The sequence below is a fragment of the Seriola lalandi genome, unplaced genomic scaffold (assembly GCF_002814215.2).
Source record: "Seriola lalandi dorsalis isolate HSWRI2012SDOR001 ecotype SW California unplaced genomic scaffold, Sedor1 jcf7180002054392, whole genome shotgun sequence".
Taxonomy (NCBI): Eukaryota; Metazoa; Chordata; class Actinopteri; order Carangiformes; family Carangidae; genus Seriola; species Seriola lalandi.
Window position 1 is genome coordinate 16,008 of NW_019524945.1, and position 8,614 is coordinate 24,621.

The window sequence follows — 8,614 nt, forward strand, 5'->3', positions numbered from 1 at the left end:
TTGTTTCTTGTATAGGACAAGTAACAACAAAAGGACTGATTAACACTAAGGTGTGAATCCTGGCCTGTCTGTGTCTGTTCCACTCATTTCCTTATTATTTTCATCTTTATGATTATTACACCTTGCATTTACTCTGTAGATAGTAGTTTAGTTAAATAAACTCCTTTATTTACACCCAGTTGTTGTCCTGTTGTATTCTTTTGACATAGAGACTGGAGATCCATTGAATCGAGAAGTCATGGCTTCCGATATGAGATTGATAAATTTGGTAATGAAGTAATTCATTGTTGTCCTCCTAGAGGACTGGTGCCCCATTTCAACGAGAGTAAATCCTAAAATATGTCTTAACGCTACGCTGGTCATAAATTAGACCGTATTCTTGAAATTTGGGATTTGATCTTTGGAGGGTTAGGACTGTGTTTTTGGATTCAGATTTTGGAATTAGGATTATGCAACTATATGTCATCTCTGGAATAGATATCACATGTGGAATAATTTTCTGATTGGTTACTTATGATTTGAATCTTCCATTCCAATTGGTGAATCTTCTTCAATTTCAAGAGATTCATTACACTTTTGTTTTACACCCCCTGGTAGTTATTTTAATTCCAAAAGTACAATTGTAAACTGGGTATTCCCACCTATTTCCCAATTTCTGCACAATTCAAGAGATTCCAAAAAAGTTATCAGCTCCCTAGTCTTAGCCACTAGACCAGAGAGAAATGCTATGTACGTGGATGAAAAAACAATTCTTTTAACTGTTGTCACCATGTTCCAAATATTTTTTTTTTTTAACTAAATGACTTGCACGTTCTCATATAAAGCAGGCTCTCACCTCAGCATTCCCTGACCAGGTATTGACCGCTAGCCGCGACGGTGAGAGCTCTAAACCCTAGCCACTAGATCATTGGGAGAGTAGCTACACAGAAGTATGACAAAATCGTCCATTAAAACATTCCCTGACCAGGAATTTGCATCCAAAATCCTTGACAGTAAGCCATCACAGAGTGACATGTCTAGAGTCAGAGAAAAACAATAATGAATAACACAATTATCACATTCTCTAAGCTTTGACCTTCTTTTCACTTTAACTGACTCTTTAAGACGCACTCAAGCAATCTTATTTTAATGAGATTTTCTCTGAAGTAGCCAGTGTAATATGGCATCAATGTAACTAATATTGTCAATGTTTTTGGATTGCAGGTCTTCTCAAATGCACACCAACCTATTTTAATCTTCATCTGTATTGAGTGGCTTTATTGGCAAAGGTCCATTTTTCTTGGAAAAGCAGGTAGCTTGTTGCAGAGTGGTCTAGGCCAGTGATTCCCAACCTGTGGGCCGCCCAGTCATTTGTAAAACAGTACAGTTCTGGTGAAAAAGTATGATTATAAAAAAAAAAATGAAAATATAAAAAATGACTTTTAAACAGAATGATCTTTAAAAACATTTTCCAAAAACTTCTTTAATTGTTTTTTTGTTTTTGTTTTTTCTGTTTTGTTTTGTTTTTTCTGGTGATGAGCAAATGATAGGAACTTTAATGTTGCTACCAGGAGACCCCACCTTTACTTGTTTGCTATCTCAGTCAGATTACGCACCAACTGGAGAATTCATGTCAGCTGTCCAGGGCAAGTGGTAAAGGTTGCAACTTTCTAGCTTTATGAAAACATATGAATTTTCAGTGAAATTAACCAAATGTAAGAGTTGACAAGGGAAACCTGGCAACTCTGAACGTTGAACTGTTATTTTGGGCCCTTAACATGCACCCAGGACCAACACATTCATATCAGCCGTTCGGTGCAACACCAGTATACAATTGGAAAAAGGTTTCAGCTTTCTAGCCTTCACTAAACCCAGTGAAATGACATTGATCAATAGTTCAGCCTTGTTTGTCTGGGTCCATTTGGGAACACTCAGACCCCATTCAAATGCATGCTAATTGTCAAATTTCAAACTCTGGGTTTTTCCCAGACTCAAATGTCTGTGTAACATGGGTCCAGCCTGATGGAGGGTTGAGGGACAGTCGGAAACACTGAGGCCCCATTCAAATGTATGTTAATGTCACGAGGTTTGCGAGGTAAGTTGGACCCAATTGCAGTCAACTCTTGGGAGACGGTGCAGGCAAGTTTATTTAATCAAAAATCCAGACGTGAACGTGACATGGACAGATATGAACACAATAGGACGTAAACAAACCCAGAACTAAACAGACAAACCGACACAGACAAAGGTGAGCACAAAGACTATATAGACACAGGAGGCAGAGGTGATTGCACACAGGTGAAACACATTAGGGCGGGGCAGACAATCACCACAGACACAGGACCAAGACAGGAAGCAAAAACACTGACACACATGGAAACCAATTTAAAAAAAAACAGGAAGTGCAAAAAGTCCAAAATAAAACTAACTAAAAGTGTCTGCCATGGCAAAACATGACAGTTAAATGTCTAAATTCAGACTGTCATTTTGCAAAAAAGTCCATATTTTGACATTTGGCTTACATTAGAATGGGGTGTCAATGTTCCCAAATGTCAAAAGCTATCAAGTAAAAGCTCTGAAATTAAAATATGTTGTATAAGAGTTGATGCTGACTATTTCTGACTTTGTTCCACTCCCAAAGTATGCTCCTGAAAGAAGATAGGAAAGCAAAGGGTCTATAGAAATTAGGACATGTTGTCACATCCAGTTCCTGCTCCTAGGTCTTGTCTGTCTGTCTCTGTGATTACCTGCCCTGCCTCAGCTGAGTTAATTACCCAACCAGTTCCACCTGTGCACCTTTGTTTCTCCTAGATATAGGTACACTCCTCTCCCTGACTCCCTTGATAGATCATCTTTACCCCTGTGTGACTGTTCCAGCCATCCCCTTCATGTTTCTTTGACTGTTTGACTCGAAAAAACAGGCAGCTGGGTCAAGAACACCAGGTCAGAGTTTTGCCTGACATTCTTTGGATACCTCTGCCTGCTCTTTACAATAAACTGTTTTGCACAACTCTTCTTGTGGTGGCGAGTCGTGCATCTTTAAGTCCATACCTTGTGTGCCTGGTTCTGACAAATGTGCTATATAAGGGGTAAAAATAAGGTGTGTAGTGCAATTTCCAAGGAATTTCCCACATATTTGTGCAAAATCTGGGGCTTCTTATACCTTCTTTAATATGAGAAAATATGACATTGAAACTGTCTAGTGTTCCCAAATGTCAAAGTTGACTTGAGGGAACCTGGTGACTTTTTGACCTTTGAACTGTTATTTTGGACCTTTAACATACACCCAGGAGCACCAAATTCATGTCAGCTGTTCAAGGCAACACCAACATACACGTGGGAAAGGTTGCAACTTTCTAGCTTTATGAAAACATATGAATTTTCAGAGAAATTACCCAAATGTCAGAATTGACATAAGGGAAACCTGGCAACTTTTTGAGCTTTTGAACTGTTATTTTGGGCTTGCACCCAGGACCAACAAAGAAGTGCCAGATGCCTTTGTAGTACCGAAGCCTGTACATTTTTGCTACCAGGAAACTAATTGTGTTTTTATGTTTTCTCACCAGACCCCAGGAATGTCAGGGAGGAGAGGTTCCAAAGGGTCATGGTCAACCTCAGTCCAGTGGAGTTAAACCTGGCCCAAACCGTTTAAGCAAGGACCAAGAGGGCTGAGCTAAGACTGTCTCTTATACACATCTAAGTCCATACCTTGTGTGCCTGGTTCTGACAAATGTGCTATATAAGGGGTAAAAATAAGGTGTGTAGTGCAATTTCCAAGGAATTTCCCACATATTTGTGCAAAATCTGGGGCTTCTTATACCTTCTTTAATATGAGAAAATATGACATTGAAACTGTCTAGTGTTCCCAAATGTCAAAGTTGACATGAGGGAAACCTGGTGACTTTTTGACCTTTGAACTGTTATTTTGGGCCTTTAACATACACCCAGGAGCACCAAATTCATGTCAGCTGTTCAAGGCAACACCAACATACACGTGGGAAAGGTTGCAACTTTCTAGCTTTATGAAAACATGAATTTTCAGAGAAATTACCCAAATGTCAGAATTGACATAAGGGAAACCTGGCAACTTTTTGAGCTTTTGAACTGTTATTTTGGGCTGTTAACCTGCACCCAAGACCAACAAATTCATATTAGCTGTTCAGAGCAAAAGCAGGATACGATTGGAAAGGTTGCAACTTTCTATCCTTTAAAAAAGCCTGTGAAATGACTGTAACATGTCCTTAACGAGGCTGAACTTTTCACCTGTATGGGTCCATTTGGGAGAACTGACACCCCATTCAAATGTAATTGAAATGTCAAAATCTGCTCATATCAGAGCATGACACTGGACAAGCACCTGATTGGAGAACACCCTGAGCTTTCAAAGGCTGAGAGAGAGACCCAATTAGACATTGTGAGAACAAGGCGGACCATCAGCCTCCTGGGGGCCTTGAGGGCAAGCTCCCCAACTGTCCCAATGGCCACTTCCCTGGACCTGGAGGGACAGGAGGAGGAGGAAGAGGAGCAAGAGGCATTGACTGGACCTCCAGAGGATGACCAAAGTTGCCAGAGCATAGCATTTAAGAAGCACCTCCAGGATTAGTATAACTCATACAAATCCATGAAGGAGAAAGCAGAGGTGCTTGAGATGGAGCTCAGTATTCTGATTTGGTGAGTTGAGCTGGCCAGGTTAGAGTCTGAGAAATCTATACACAGCATTGGTCAACATAATTATTCTTTCTCTGTTGTTGGACAGCTAAATCAAGAGAAGTTGGCAGAATGCTTTCTCGCATGTGAGCCGGGTCAAATCCTTGCTCTTCCTCATGGCCCTAGGAAGTAAGACCCTCCACTCATGGCTCCTCTTAGGGAAAGTTTCCCAAATGGCAGTGGAATCCCATTCATTTGTACTGCCATTGTCAAAAATACACCACAATGTCAATGTGGCCGACATTTCTCATACATTGAATGGGGACGTTAGGGAAAACTTTTGACAAAAGGGCAAAAGTTGTACTTACAGTCAATATCCTACGGAGAGGGTACCATTACCATTTGTCACTAGGTAAACTTATTGACGAATGGGAACAATTTCCTCAAACGTCCAAAAGAGAATATTATTGACAGGGTTGACAATGAAGGCTGCTTATGACAATGAGGCTTATTATTGACATTTGGGAAAAACTATGTGTAGTTTTTCATAAAATTACATATTTAAGCTCCAGAAGTCACTGGATTCTGGCATTCATCGTTGGATATGTGTATTCATGCTTGATTAACATGGAAAAGCCTTTATTACGTATTCAGAAATATGAAAATATGTGCCAAAAGCATACTTTGTCATCTGTCATGTCGATCCACATACATTTACATGGGGTCCTTGTGTTCCCAACTGTCAAAGTCCAAATTTTGACATTTGCAATACATTACAATGCGCTGTGAATGCTCCCAATTGTCAGACACACAAGCCCAGGGAGAGAGCCTTTTTTGGGCAGTGGAGTTGACATTTTGGCCAAATGAAAGCCCATTGAAATGTATGGCAAATGTCAAAATTCGGACTTTGGTCGATTCGTGGTCATGGTACCCCACTTAATGTTTCGTGGTCATGGTAACCCGTTTAAAGTTTCGTGGTTATGGTACCCCGTTTAAAGTTTCGTGGTCATGGTACTCCCTGCAACATACTGATGCTGTAGTCTCCACAGCCCAGTTTCGTGCCCCTGGTACTCTGATGTCAAAATGACAAAGTCCGAAATTTTGACGTTTGCCATACATCACAATGGGCTGTCAATGGTTCCAATTGTCAGACACCCAAGCCCAGGGAGAGAGCCTTTTTTGGGCTGTGGAGTTGACATTTAGGCCAAATGAAATTCAAATGTATGGCAAATGTCCCAACCCAGCTTGGGTTTCCCCCCAAGCTGGGTTGGGTGGGGGGGTTGTGGGAGTTTCCCGCCACTCTCAAGTGTCCAGACGGCATGGAGCCTACTGGAGTGTTTGAATGACAATTGGGAACATTTTTCCCCCATGCAAATGTATGGCAAAAGTCAAAATTTGCACTTAGTCATTTTGACAATTGGGAACATTTTTTCCCCATGCAAATGTATGGCAAATGTCAAAATTTGCACTTACTCATTTTGACAATTTGGAAAATTTTTTCCCCATGCAAACGTATGGCAAATGTCAAAATTTGCACTTAATCATTTTGACAATTGGGAACATTTTTTTCCCCATGCAAACGTATGGCAAATGTCAAAATTTGGACTTTGGTCGATTCGTGGTCATTCGATTTGCGGGGTTTCCCGCCACTCTCAAGTGCCCAGACGGCTTGGAGCCTGCTGGAGTGTTTGAATGACAATTGGGAACATTGGTCCCCCATTCAAATGTATGCCAATTGTCAAAATTCTCACTTCTTTTTTTTTTAACTTTCCCTTACATTACATTTTCCCAAGTGAAAAAAACTTTTTTCACACATTCAATATCAAGTAAAAGTTCTGAAATTAAAATATGTTGTATAAGACATGCTGATGAATACTTTTGACTTTGTTCCACTCTCCTGCTATGCTCCTGTAAGAAAATAGGAAAGCAAAGGGTCTACAGAAACAGGAGTTGATTTGCTATAAAGGGGGGTCAAAGATCTCATGCATATTCAATTTTCAAGTAAATTGAGCAATTTTTGATGAAGTTACAGGCCTTTACATGTGTGACAATTGGGTATTAAACTCCATTCATTTATTCTAGCAAAATTTTGCATTGAATGTATGTGAATTGTCAACGCTTCCCCTGCTCTAACGATACATGCTAGAAGGTCAGATCAAAGACAAATCTGTTCAATTTAGTCTTGGCAACAACATATTAAAAAATCATCCTTCTGGTATATGTAGAAAAAGATTTACACCTATCTGACCAACTTTGAAAAGGCCTCTAAGACATGTAGACCCTTACACCATGCTCACTTGAAAAGTTGCAAAATGATAATCCTGTTTCTAAATGACTCAGAGGGGATTTGATGATGCAATCTTATGCTAGGTCCCCCTCACAATATTTATTCTAAATTTGAGGTTTCTAGGACCTTTATTCCAGAAGATATGACACTAAATATTAATAGTGCAGTGTTCCCAAATGTCAAAATTGACATATGGGAAACCTGCCTACTCGTTGAACTTTGACCTGTTATTTCGGGCATTTCTCATGCACCCAGGAGCACCAAATTCATGCCAGGTGTTCAGGGAAGCATCAATATACAGGTGGAACAGGTTCCAACTTTCTAGCTTAAAGAAAACTAATGAATTTTCAGTGAAATGACCCGTTTGTCAAATTTGACATAAGGGGAAACTGCCTACTCATTGACCTTTGAACTGTCATTTTGGGACCTTAGCATGCACCCAGGGGCACCAAATTGATGTCAGGTGTTCAGTGAAACATAAGCATATGAGTGGAAAAGGTTCCATCTCTGTAGCATTTGCAGAGGCCACTGAAATGACTTTAACAAGGCCTTAACGAGGCTGAACTTTTGACCTTCTTTGGGACAATTGGGACAAATCAAACCCCATTCAAATGTATGCTGAATGTCAAATTTTGAACTTCACTTTGCAGCTGAGTGGGGGATGGGCTTTTTCCAGTGCCTTTCCAAATGACAAAGTCCAAATTTTGGACTGAGGGGTCTCAGTGTTCCCAAATGTCAACTACACAGCCCACTGAAGGCTCTCCTCCGTGCGCTTGGGTTCTTGACTCTCGTGCCCCTGGTACCCCGTTCAATGTTTTGTGTCCCTGGTACCCCATTTAATGTTTCGTGGTCATGGTACACCATTTAATTTTTCGTGGTCATGGTACCCTACTGTGAAAATGACAGTCTTTTTCTGTGGTGTACCACGACCACGAAGTTTGATTTTTGCACTGTCATTTTCGACTGAGGAAGGGGTAGAGAAGGGGTGGCTCAGCGACTTAGTCATTCGCCTCGAACCCCTTAGAAGGGGTCCGAAACCTTGGTGCTTGGCAGTGTATACCTGTTTTTCAAAGTACGCTTCGCACGATTTCAGAAACCCAGTTTTCAAGAACAGGGACTTCCAGAAAGGGTCACCCAGTAGTCTCCGAACATGTTGCCTGGCTTTGGGGTGCCCTAAGCGGGGAGCTGTAGGCCGGTTTCGAGCCCCCCCTTGGCTGCGTTTTCCACATTTGGGAACCCATTCAAATGTATGGCAAATTTCAAAATTCAGACTTAGTCATTACTTACTTAGTTGTTTGTAAAAAATGACAGTTTGATTTTGACGTTTTCAATACATGTGAATGAGCTTTCAGTCTTCCCAATTGTCTCAGATACTCAAGCCCAAGGAGAGAGGGTCTTTTGGGCTGTGGAGTTGACATTTGGGCCAATCTAGACCCCATTCAAATGTATGTGAAATGTCAAATTTTAGATGTTGTCAAGGTTCAAGATAGGGTACCAGGGGCACGAAACTCAAGAACCCAAGCCCAAAGCAGAGAGCCTTCATTGGGCTGTGGAGTTGACATTTGGGCAAACTGAGATCCATTCAAATGTATTCCAATTGTCAAAATTCTGATTTTGTCATTTAGGGTACCAGGGGCACGAAACTCAAGAACCCAAGCCCAAAGCAGAGAGCCTTCATTGGGCTGTGGAGTTGACATTTGG